This window comes from Hibiscus syriacus, unplaced genomic scaffold (genome assembly GCF_006381635.1).
Source record: "Hibiscus syriacus cultivar Baekdansim isolate YM2019G1 unplaced genomic scaffold, ASM638163v2 tig00110893_pilon, whole genome shotgun sequence".
Lineage (NCBI taxonomy): Eukaryota > Viridiplantae > Streptophyta > Magnoliopsida > Malvales > Malvaceae > Hibiscus > Hibiscus syriacus.
Genome location: NW_024062901.1, coordinates 4,884,027 through 4,896,886, shown reverse-complemented (window position 1 = coordinate 4,896,886; position 12,860 = coordinate 4,884,027). Strand labels below are relative to the sequence as shown.

Here is a 12,860-nt window from a genome sequence, read left to right as displayed (position 1 = left end):
TAAGGTTGTTCAGGATTTAAATCTGATACTAAGTATTCTCTGTAAAAAGGCTCATTTAACTGTTGGCCGTGATGCTCGGTGTATAATCCGGTGTTATCCTTTGAACCTCAAGTAGAAACCTCGGAAGGACAACTTGTACCCTGTTTTTCTTACATCTTCTTGAACTTGGTCTCTGTATTCCCTAAAAGTAAACCTTCTATAAATGGAAGGTTTCTCGAAGCTCTCAATCGAAGAATCGTAGTAAGGGCAAAGGAAATAAGCAATGGAGTATCTCTCCATTGTTGCATTGGTCACCACCTTATGTTCCACGCTTTTGTAAACATCATTGCTCCATGCCTGTAAAATTTACACTTTGTGGATTTAGATTTTCAGACAAAATTGATATATAATGGGTTTGTTTTGTTTTTTTTGAACCTGGAAAAGGTCGCCGATGTTGACTATGAGAGCATCTTTATTGGGTTTGACAGTCACCCATTTCGAGTCTTTCATGAGTTGAAGTCCTCCAACCTGGTCTTGGCAAAGAATCGTTAGGAAATCACTGTCAGTGTGTAGCACTAGACCGGTAATCTCCGGAGATATTGGACATGCTGGGTAGTGATTCAGGCGAAGGAAACATGTTGTTTCGTCGCATATATTGTCAATCCGAGCTTGTTTTCCGTGGCCTAAGTTCTCTGTCAGGATCCTTGCTAGAAGCCTCGACAGCTCCGACATGGCTGCTGCGAAACATTTCATTACTTCCCTGTTAAAAAAACAGAGGAATATGGTAACAGGTCAATTACTTAAGTCAATTTTCTTAGTAGAAAAATCAAGTTCGAAACTTGAAATATTTTGTTTGGGTTTTTTTTTTTTACCTTAAAGACGTGAAGTCTCCATAACAAGCTGCATCGGAGACCTTAGTGAGAGGGACATGAAAGGCTTCCGACCAGGAGAATTGATTAGGACAAGTAGCACTAGGATTTCCCCACCTGTAAGAATCATTCAAAAGTCCACTTTTAACTTTCGTTTCAAACGGTGTTTGGAACAATTTCACTTGCCCGCTCCTCATCTTCTCCACTAGCTGAGGGCTAATGCCATGACTCACCACTTGGAAAAAACCCCATTCCGTCGACGCCTTACGGATGTCATCGGCACAAGCTCGACGAACTGTTGCGTCGTCACTTGTTAGAGCGCACAAGTCAATCATTAGAAGCTGGCATTCTTCCGTGGCTACTCGGCTTTCTGGCTCATCGCATTGAGTCGAGTGGCATGATAAAAGTGTCCCATAATGGTTGAGCAGGGGTGAGTCTGAATCTGAATGAACCATTGATAATGGACTAAACACAAGCTCTTTTTTCTTTTGAAGTACCAAACACAAGTTCTTGTATGCGAATTGCAGGGTGGAAACTTGAAGGGTTAACTCTGTTTATATATGGTTCGGCGACAGGCGAGAAGCCACCAAATGCCGACAGATGTCGAAAGGTGAGTGTTTCCCTCTTTTATTGTCTGGAACAAGAAGCATGGTGCTTTTGTGCAGGGAAGTGGGAAAATAATATGCAAAATTTTAATCATTTAACAATAAATATTTATATATTTTATAGTTGTTGGTAATCGAACCTGAGACTTTTAATAACAATAATTATCCCTTTAACCACTATTTTTTAAAGAGGAATTTCATTATATTCCAATAACATCCATTATTACATCATACTTAATACATTCAGGTTCGTCATAGTAAAACCAATACATCATACTTAATACATTCAGGTTCGTCATAGTAAAACCAATACAACATACTTAATATAATGTGCTTTAAGGTCTCGATTCCTAATCAGATTATCATGTGTTTCATTAAGCAATAATCTGATGGTTGAAACATCATCTCTTCGATTGGATAATTTGTTCACTATGAAAATTGTTAGGGCTGTAAATGAGACGAGACAGATCGCGAGCTACTTGGGATCGACTCGGTCAAAGCTCGATCAACACTCGAATCGAATGAACTCGACTTGAGCTCGAACTCGACTCGAATTCTTAACAAGCTAAAACGAGCTACTTAATACTCGACTCGAAAAGCTCGCGAGTTACTCGAAAAAAATGTTATATTATAATTTTAGATTTTTAAAAATTACATTATTAAAAATATATTAAAAATACATTATTGATAATTATAAATTTTTAAAAATATATTTTTAAATGTAATATAAGATTTGTATAGGTTCAAATTCGAGTTTGAGTTCGAGCTTGAATCGAGCTCCTAATTTTTTTTTGAGTTTGAGCCTTTTCGAGTTCGAGTCGAATTTCAATATTATATTTCGAGTTCGAGCTGAGTTTGATAATTTTTAGCTCACGAGTTTTCGAGTCAAGTCGAGTCTAATTTTAAACTTTTCGAGTTCGAGTCGAGCTCAGTAATACTCGAGCTCTACTCGATTTATTTACAGCCCTAGAAATCACATCGCCTTCAATAGATACGTCAATCAATCCATTCTCAATTGCGAACCTAAGCTCGTGTGTGAAAGCTACCACTTTCGTCAATTCTATCGTGAATGGTGGTTTTTATTTATTTATTAAGCTAAGATGCTCTCAATCATTTGACAATGAACACTCAATCACCCTGCTGTAGTCGTTGATGTTCGAACCTATCACATCTAAGAATAATAATAATTTATTTAACCACTGAAATAAATTGATTAGTACTATATAATCAAATATTTTATTATTCAAATACATGGTTACATTATTTTTATCATTTTAAAATGTGATGCCGCTCGAAAACGCTACATCACATGTCGTGGTCGTTACATTATTTGACTAATTAATTGAATTATTAATTTAGAAAAATGTTGGTTATATTATGATTCGTAATATATATATAAAAAATAAATTGTGGGCACTCATGAGGATTTTCTATTTTAATAATAAAATAAAATAAAATATTCGGGTGGCATGTTATATTATTAGCACAGTATCAGATGCCCTTGAATACCATAAATATAATTAATAAATGAATTTATTAATTTATTAATTTATATTATAGTAAAATGGAGTCTAAGGCAGGAATGTTTAACCTTTATTAAACAAAAGCTCATATTATAACTTATTTTATTATATTATTATATATTTTCGAAAGCATCTGTGTCTGGGGTCGGTTCCATTGATTGAATACATAATAAATTATTAAATATGTAAAAATTTATTAAATATATATTTAATTGTTTAATATATACATATATAATATAGATAGGGATGACAATGAGTTGGTTAGGGTTGGGTTTTGGGTCAATCCGACCCGATCTGAAAAATATGTATATTTCATCCGAACATGACCCGATCTTAAAATTTTATATCATTCACTCGGTTTGATTCGAAAAATATATATAGTCCATCGACTCTGACTCGACCTAATTTTTTAGAGTATAAATTTGACCTGACACGATATAAAATAAGGATTTAATTAAAAATAATAATTTTTAAGAAAATTATATTATTATCCTCATGTCGGGGCGGGTCAGAGTTTTTTCACCCTCCACCCGAACCCGACCCGACCTCGTCCTTTAAAAAATTCAACCTGATCCGACTCAAACCCAATTTTTTTTAAAAAATCTGACCCTATTAAATTACGTCAAATCAAAATTCATCAAATTCGAGTGAATTTATCGTCCCTAAATATAGATACTAAATAGATTATATTATATTTATTTTATATCATACAAAAGCAATTCTTTGCCTGAAGGTGCGTGCATGCGTTTGGAACCAGTGAAGCCTATGTTGCAACCAAAAATATATTTTAATTAGATATTTTAGCCCATTTCTGATTCATAATTATCAGTTATTTGTGAATTAATTTAATTTAGATATTACAGAATTATATTATTAGATATTATAGAATTATATTATTAGATCACTCTTAATTTAATTTGTTTCATTTAAGAGTGTTTATTATTCGGTTTTAACCGAATTAACCGATTGAACTGAATTGATTCAGTTAATTCAATATTCGGAGAACGGTTAATAATTTTTCAATATTCGGTTAACGGTTAATTTGGTTTGAAATCGATTGATTAATCCAAATTAACTGAAGTTATTAAAAATTAAATAGATCATATATATTAAATACATATTGTAAGCTCAAACTCATTAAGAATTAAGACTCATTTATTTACACTATACTCATTAAATTATTAATACCTAATCAAATTTTAACTCAAATAAAAAAATACTTCTATTGTATTCAGATTAATCTAATTAAAAAATTATGAAAAGATTTCGGTTAATTTAGTTAACCGACCGAAATAACTAAACTTTATTTGGTTCAGTTAATATTTTTAAAAATAAATTTGGTCCAGTTAACGATTAAAAAAAGTTCGGTTAATGGAAATTTGGTTTGGTCGGTGGTTGAATTAACCGTTTGAACACCCCTAACTTCATCTATATAATTTTTTATTTTTTTAATAGATATAACATTTTTTATTTTTTTATAGAAGAAACCAATTTTATTCAAAATATGAAATATCACAAATTACAATAAAGATTTACCATCACAATAGTAAAGTAAGCACATAATTAGGAAAATTTCCTAAAATCATTGAAACAAAACTAGCAACTTAAGATCACATAAGGACCAAACAAGAAAAGATTAAAAATCTAACCAAGAAACTTGAACAAAGATAGATACAAACATATTTGATTGTATCGGAAAACGAACAACGAAAGTGGATTAAGCTATTGAAATACCATCGAACAAACCACCAATCAGATTCGAGCGTTGTGAAAGCTATCAACAAATGCAAATCGAGTATCCACATCCAATCTAAGGGTACAAACCAGGGAAGATCAACAAAATATCAGATAAACATAATTCTGATCGGTTGCGGCGATGTCAAATTAACCTTTTAAAAAAATGAAAAAAGGTCAAATAACCAAAAAAACATGTCAAAAAACATAAGAAAATGTGTCATAAAGATATATGAAAATGTGACATACCAATATACTTATTGAAAAAAATACAATATAAGGAAAAAGACAATAAATAATACCAACGATTAACCCATTACGGTTTATGAATGGTTTTATTTGGAAAATGGAAACCATTTTTATAAAAATAATTTTGCTAATTTTTCATTTTTTTACATTTTACTCCTATGTAAAATGATATTTTAAACTTAATCCAATTATTTCACATTAAAACTACACATCTTCAAATATTTATTTAAGTTATTAGAGTGAGGCCTCAACAAAATTTCTGAATTTTGGAATTAATTCCATTCAAATTAGTATCTAATTATTATAAAATATTTTTTGTGAAATAGAATTATTGGTGTCGAAAAAGAAAATAATGTTGATATTGAAGAATGAAAGATATCAATAATAAGAAAATAAAATAAAATAAAATGAAGGCTTAAATATAAAATAAGTGCCTAAACTATACTACTTTTCATGAAAAGGTGCCTAAAGTATTTATGACTCATCTTGATGCCTAACGTTACAAACATTACAATTTTAGGTGCTCGGACCGTCAACGGTGCTAATTTCTTCCGTTAAGTGACGTGTGTCACGTTCTAGTAATTCTGAAATTATTTTTAAAAATAAAATATTATATTTATAAAAAAATTTGTTTTTCTAAAATTCAAAAAAACCTAAATCCCTCATATCCCCTATTCCTAACCCTAACCCTAACTCCAACTTTGTGTTTTTATCATGGCTACTTCATCCAACACCTCCCTTGCCATCTCTGTAGTTGTACGATTTCGTCATTGTTGTGGAGTCGTCGTGGTCTACGCGATGGTCGTCGTTTGTCGCGTTTGTTAGGAGTGATTTTGTTGCAATTTCGTCACTTATATGGCGATTGTTCGTCGGGGAACATGTCTTCGGTGGAGGTGCAACCAGGTGGAAGTCTAATCGACGACAACGGGGGGCGGGCGACGACGGGCATAGTAATAGAGACTAGATTTAGGATTTTCAAAGTTTGGTGGAGGTTTTTAAGATTTTTAAAAACTTTAGGGTTTTTAAAATATATATTTTTAAGTTTTTAAAAATAAAAATTTTAAAATTATCAGATTGTGACAATATAACTTAATAAAAGAAATTAACGCAGTTGATGATTTGATCACTTAAAATGATAACGTTCGTAACGATAGATATAGAAATGAGTCGAAAAATACTTTATACACATATTCACAAACAAAATATAATTTCAGCACTTATTTTATATTTAAGCTTAAATTAAAATTTATTTTCCGTGAACAAAATTACATGTAGACCCTTGAAATCAATGAACGGTGGTTGAATTTTTTTGCTGGAAAATCCAATAATCAAATCAAACAAACAGAAAGGCACATTCCCAGTTTAAAGAAGACAAATAAAGGCAATCAAAAAGGAAAGGTGGAGAGTCCATAATAATTGGCATCAAATGCTCTTATGGGGATTCGCACTGTTGTTGATTTTCCAAGATCTGCAAATGTCAATTATACACCCCTTATTTTTATCATATCTTTATCAAAATTTATAAGAAAGGGGTTAATTTTATCAAACATCTTCAAACAATGGCTATACTTTTAAAGATTTAATCAGAATGTTTTTAAGTGTTAGGATTGATTTATAATATAAATTATAATTTGAGGCTGTTCGGGGAAATTAAACCAGAAAATTCCAAACTTTTTTTTCATTTCCATTTTTGTTGATTTACTCCATTGCTTTGCCTTGCAAAGCTTCATTTTTGTTACAAAAATGGAGATGATACTCTAAAACGAAGAACCCCATTCCCAGAAATTTATAAGCGAGAAGCAAAAAGGCATGACCAATTAGGGTTTCGTCGGAAAGTTGCCCACAAAGAGGTAACTTCCCTCCCTCTTCATCCCCTCTCTCTATCTGTCTTTTATTTGTTTTTCTCCGTGTCTTTTTTTACCTCAGGTTCTTCTTTATTCAATTCAAATTGATGGGGTTTCTTCTTTTTTTTTTTTTAGGATTTGATTTGGGGTTGAGTTTCCGGGATTGATATGACAATTTTCATTTTGGTAATTTGTCCTTGTATGCGAGTGCTTCAATTGTAGGGCTTTGTTTAGCTGAAATGAGCAAACGAACAGTTTGATACCCTTTTGAAAGAAGTTGTCAGTGTATGATGAGGAGGAGGAAATAAATTTTTCTATCTTTTGTTCCCTTTTTTTCACATTAAAATTTAGTTTGGATTTCTGGGTAAAGTGGATTGTTGAGTTGTGTGGAAGTTAGGAAAAGAATTGACAACAGGATCGAATTCTGTGTTCCATCATGAAGAAGATTTAGCTTCCATTATGAACCGGCACGCTTTACCGTTCCAATCAGCTGCTTTTAGCAGTAGTTCCGACATGATTCCGATGATGGGCGGTTACTTTGCAACACCGTCCATGTTCTTGCCGGGGAATTCCAGTATTATTACCACATCTCCTGACTTAAACCAACCGGGAAACTCTTCCGGAGCTTCCTTCCTTGTAGATTCTGTTGCAGGGCTCAAGCATGACACAGGGTTGGCCGCTGAGTGGTCCTCTGATGAACAATATATATTGGAGGATGGCCTTGAAAAGTATGTTCTATAATTGCTTCTTCGTGCTTTTTATTCAGAGCTTTTGGGGGTATGCGGTTGCTTATTGTATATGATTTGTGTTAGAAACCTGAACCATTAATATTAGTAGGTAGAAAAAGATCCCCTTGTTGTGTTAGTAGGATTTATTTGTGTTTTTGCAATTGATTTTTATGATTGAACTGTTTCCGAGGTACTTATTAGGTATGACTTGTTTTTGAGCTTAAGATTTAAGTTCTGATTTTAAATTTTTGATGTACATGTATGTAGATATAAAGAGGCGCCGAATATTTTGAAGTACATAAGATTGCAGCTACTTTGAGTGATAAACCGTACGTGATGTTGCTTTGAGGTGTCGGTGGATGCAAGTAAGCTCCTTCTTTTTTGATGAATTTCTCGCATCGTTTGTACTAATTTTTATTGTCATGTATCATGTGATATATGCTCTCATTCTAAGTCTGCCTATGGAAAATTGGTTTCTAAGACTTGGTTTTTATATGTGGTGGAAACTGGAAATGTTCAATTAATGAAAATTGTTCGGATTATCTATCCTAGAGAATTGGGACCAAAATGTATCTCCTTAATCAATTATCTTATACTTTCGGAAATTGGCAGAGAAAGCGGAGGAAGCCTGAAGAACATAATTCAGGAAAAAAAAGTGAACAGTAGAAAGGTATGCTGATGAATTTTTGTAATTTTGTGAAATAGTTATTGATTTCTTAGCTTCTTTTTCCCTAAATGATTTTACACATCGTACTTAAACTTCTTGAAGCACATAGGATGCAGATGACAGAATATAAATTTAAGGATTGAATCGGCAAGGAACAACAATTTTTTACTTTTCATTTTTCAATTTGAATTATGGTTTGATTGCCTATGTTCTTTCTTTCTTTCAAGTCATATCACAAACAAAGTTGTTATTCCATGAGCCCATGACTGGGTTTCCTGTTTTAGTTTCCTGAAAACAACCAATGTTTTTTGATAAAATGTTATGAAGAACCCGTATTCTAAAGATCATACTTTCCAGGATAAGCTGGTGGAATCATCTTCTAAGATGAATATGCCTTCATCTCTTCTACAAACCATGGCTGCATATCCTCTGATGATGCACCATCTGGACCAGAATGAAAGAATGCCTTCTGAAGGTTTGTATTCTATATCAACACATAGAGTATCAATATCTTTCTTTCGGTTGTGATAACTTTTAATTAGTGTCTTTCTATCAGTATTTTTCCGAATCTCCCATTTGTATAATCTAAAATAGAGATCGATCTTTCTTTTATGAGGTCAAAGAATGGATCAGCAGCTTGCTTCAGTCAAGTAGTTGAACATACTCTGAATATCAGCAAATAATGGCACAGCCTAGACACCGTGACATTTAACTATAAAGCTAAAGAGTTTATTCAACTGTAGTTTACGTATATAAATTCTATTCTGATGGTTAAGTACGTCCAACTTTTTCTATGCAATCTGCATCATTAAAGTAATTTCTTCTAAGGGCTTTAGACACCATTGTCCATTTTCCTTGAAATTATCAAACTAATTCTGTTTACTTATTTCCTTCACTTTATATGTTATTCTTCCTTCCCTTTTTAGTTTGTGGTGAAGTTTTAGTTTTTAATCCACAAATTATGCCTGCTCGTGCTATAATGTCGGCAGTAGGATTTTGATTTCCCTGTACTGGCTTGCGATTAAATGTATTGTTTTAATGTTTAATCTGCTTGTTTGTTGTGTGTTCTTAGGGATTTGGTACAACTATGCATCTTTTGAAGCAAAATGCTCAAACTCTTAGCCAAATCACATCCAATCTTTCTGCATACAAGGTATCATTCCCTAGCTTATAACATTTCTTTGGTGTCGATATGCAATCATGCATTAAAGAATAGTTGCTAATGCGATGGCTGATGAGTTTTATTTTCCTTTTGATTTATGCTACTTCTTTAATCTGCAATTCAACGTTCAGTGTTTGCTGTAAGTTTAAGAGGTTAACCAGGGGAAAAATATATAACCGATATAAGGTGGCATATAACATGTTTGTGATTTCAACCAATCCTGTTTTTCATTGTAGGACATAGCAACAATCTGGCCTGTATGTCTCTAGTTATACTTTTATTATTCTGTGCTCCTTTCACTTTTTTTTATAAGTAACAACTAACAAGGCCTCGCTCTAAACCCTGTCATAACCGCCGCTGTAGAAAAGTACCTCAGCGGACATTGGAAGGAGGAAAAGAGTGCCTCACTCCTTTCACTTCTATGGGTGCAAACCCTATTTGCCATTGCAAGAAATAAGAAATGTATTCTGCATCCATGATGGCCATTGCATATTGTTGCAAGTGGACCTCGTTTCCGAAGAGGTGTCATGGATTTATTTATGCTTCTTTTCCAAAGTTCTCTTAAATTGTATGTGATTGCTCGTATGTATGATTTGCTATCATATTTCGAGGTTGTTTATTGAATAAAGCTTTTAAACAGTTACAGGATAACATCGATCTCTTTGTCACGCGAGGAACAATATTACCGCCATGCTAAACAAGTGCGTTGATTTTCTTATAATTGCCATGTGTTTGCTGTCGTCTGTGTTGGATTATTAATTTTCAGCTCTGACTTCTTGCAGCATGAGAGATACACCAGTTTAATGAGCCTTAGGCCACCCTTGCCGTATCTATCAATGTGGATTTAGCAAATAGCATCTTGCCTGGAGCAACTAATACCTTGCCTCAGGTAGGTTCGCTTTTAAATGATTAGTTGCATGTACGGGGATCGATGCCCAAAACGGAACGAATAGAAAACCAGAAATCAAAGAGTGTTCGATTAACGGAACTGTGGCTGTCATTAATTTATTTAACTGAGGTTTCATGCAAAGCCTATTTATGCCAGTTGCAAGTGTAACCTTTCTGGGTGATCGAGTATCATCTCTTTTGGTCTTACACGAGCTGCTCGAGCACTTGTTGACTCCGGTATTCTTCTATTACACCGTTGATGAATTCCAGTCTGCAATGTATCTTTGCGTGTCGTTTGTCACATAAATCCGAGTGCTGAACTTTATCATGGAATCCTGTGCTTGAGATGGAGAGGGCGGAGGCTGGGATTGAATTTACATCGAGATCAACCCCATATACTGTTACACTACAACTAATGTCGATTTAACGGCAGGAAATATTTGCATCAATGAGTACTTATTTTTATCAACTTAATCGCTATGTTGCATACATGTGTTACCATGTTTGTTTTTCCTCTTGTACCAGACCATGATCTGACTTGCCAAGGGGATCCTCTTAAGCAGGAACCGAGGTGCTGATATGGAACTGTCGCGATCGAGATTGGATATAACCGGTTCGTGTAACTACAAAAAGAGAATTCGACTGTAAAGCCTCAGAAGCTGGTAGGATTCCACCATGGATGAACTTGTAGAGATCCCCCTTTTTGGAGCCTAAATGGTTACCCATCCAAGCACCAGCTAATAAGAATTGCAGACCACTTATCATCCTTGATCCATGGGGGGAAAACAGAAATAAGTAAAAATACCTCTAACAGGTTTAGTTTCGTCTTGTCAAGGTGCTTTTGATTAATGTAATTGCTTGTATTTTGTTATCTTCTTGTTTTTAGACCAATTTGAAACGCTTTGATCAGGTCAACAATGTCGACTCACTGAGTTAGGGTGATTTTTTTGTAATGCTTTTCTTTTTGTATAAAGGAGATCACAACCGTTGAAATATTCAAATTTTATGTCTGAAATATCAAGCTGCTTACTATTCGGATTTACCATTTTGATTTGTATTAATTATTTGTAAATATATAGATAGTTATTATATATAATTGGGTATACAAATGATCCCCTAATTATAAAGTACTATATTTATTAAGTCCTTTGACTATTAAAAGTTACAAAACGATCATTTGACTATAGAGTGTTACTTTATTGAGTCTCTCTACTGTTAAAAGTTATAAAATAGTCATTCAACTATTAATTATATTTAAAACAAGTCTTTTTTCCATTAAAAATGAACGGTATTTCGAGTTGAACATTAACATGTTGATTGCGATATGCTAAAACCTGATCCTATAATTTCAAATGAATATTATATCTCAGTCTTCATGTTAACGTATAACTTAAACAACCGTCAATTTTTTAACGCAAATTACGAGTTTGGATACCGATTTGAATTATGCATGTGAATTGATTCTTTTAACAAAAAATTAAGGTAAAGTATATAAATGGTTCCTCGATTATAGGGTGTTATTTTATTGAGTCCTTCGACTATTACAAATTATAAAATGATCCCCGATTATAAGATGTTTTTTAAGACCCATGTTCATTAAAAGTTACAAAATGATCATCCAACTATTCATTGTGTTCCAAACTAGTCATTTTTCGTTAAAAAATCAATGTCAGCTTGAATTGGATGTATTGACTGAGATATGATATAATATGAACCCAAAACCTCAAACGACAATCATATATCAATCAGCAGGTTAACGTCCAACTCAAACTACCATAAATTTTTAACGAAAAATGACGAGTTTGGAACAAATGAATAGTCAAATGAGCATTTTGTATCTTCTAATAAACATGGGACTTAAATAATTATATTGCACATTCAAGATGAACAATTTGGTGAGCTAATAGAATTAGTGAATAAGCTGAAAATGACGTGGGACATTTTTCTAATTCTACAATTAGAGAACCATCTTTCCTTAAAGACAATCACATATTTAAATTCTCATAATAGAAATTGAACTTGAAAATACATAAATTCTTAACCAATTCAAAGGAGTGGGTCATTTTTCGTCAAAACAACCACCAAATTCAAACTCAGAGGGTCAAGACGAATTAACCTATGAAATTTGAGATCGAACAAACACCATCTATGACGATCGACGACGGTCGACAATGGTGTCCGATCATCTTCTGTTTTTTATTTTATATTTTAAATTATTTTTATATTAAATAATAATAAAAAAATGTCATGTCGTATAAAAATAATAATAAAATAATTCATAGTTATCAAAACAGAAATAATTTGAAAGTTCAATGAGTAAATAAAAAAAATTAAATTTACGGCGAGTAAAATAAGAGACAAAATGATGTTAGTGAGAAATGGTGTATTTTACCTTTTTTATTTAAATTCAAATTCTAGTGATGAAAATTATGATATGGACAAGGTAAGAATATATTTTGATACGAAGATAATCGAATACTAGAAGTAGGATATAAAAAAGGGGGTAAATTATGTGTTTAGTACTTAAACTATCAATTTTATTTCATTTTGATATCTAAACTTTCAATTTTTAAAAATCATACAAAACATTTAATTTTTATTTCACTTTAGTA

The 12,860-nt window shown here is 32.7% G+C and overlaps 3 long non-coding RNA genes and 1 pseudogene across 3 annotated transcripts; 3 read left to right on the top strand and 1 right to left on the bottom strand.

The window, feature by feature from the left end:
- Window positions 1-55: 55 nt before the first annotated feature.
- LOC120145612 lies at window positions 56-1,303 on the bottom strand (annotated as a pseudogene).
- A 5,337-nt stretch (window positions 1,304-6,640) lies between these two features.
- Window positions 6,641-7,046, top strand: LOC120145331. The gene is made up of 2 exons (XR_005518122.1): window positions 6,641-6,809; window positions 6,939-7,046. It is a non-coding gene; the product is annotated as an uncharacterized LOC120145331 (long non-coding RNA).
- Window positions 7,047-7,440: 394 nt separating this feature from the next.
- LOC120145333 lies at window positions 7,441-8,201 on the top strand. The gene is made up of 3 exons (XR_005518124.1): window positions 7,441-7,531; window positions 7,799-7,896; window positions 8,144-8,201. It is a non-coding gene; the product is annotated as an uncharacterized LOC120145333 (long non-coding RNA).
- Window positions 8,190-11,025, top strand: LOC120145332. Its single transcript, XR_005518123.1, has 6 exons — window positions 8,190-8,201; window positions 8,556-8,673; window positions 9,271-9,351; window positions 10,001-10,061; window positions 10,143-10,249; window positions 10,774-11,025. It is a non-coding gene; the product is annotated as an uncharacterized LOC120145332 (long non-coding RNA).
- Window positions 11,026-12,860: the final 1,835 nt, after the last annotated feature.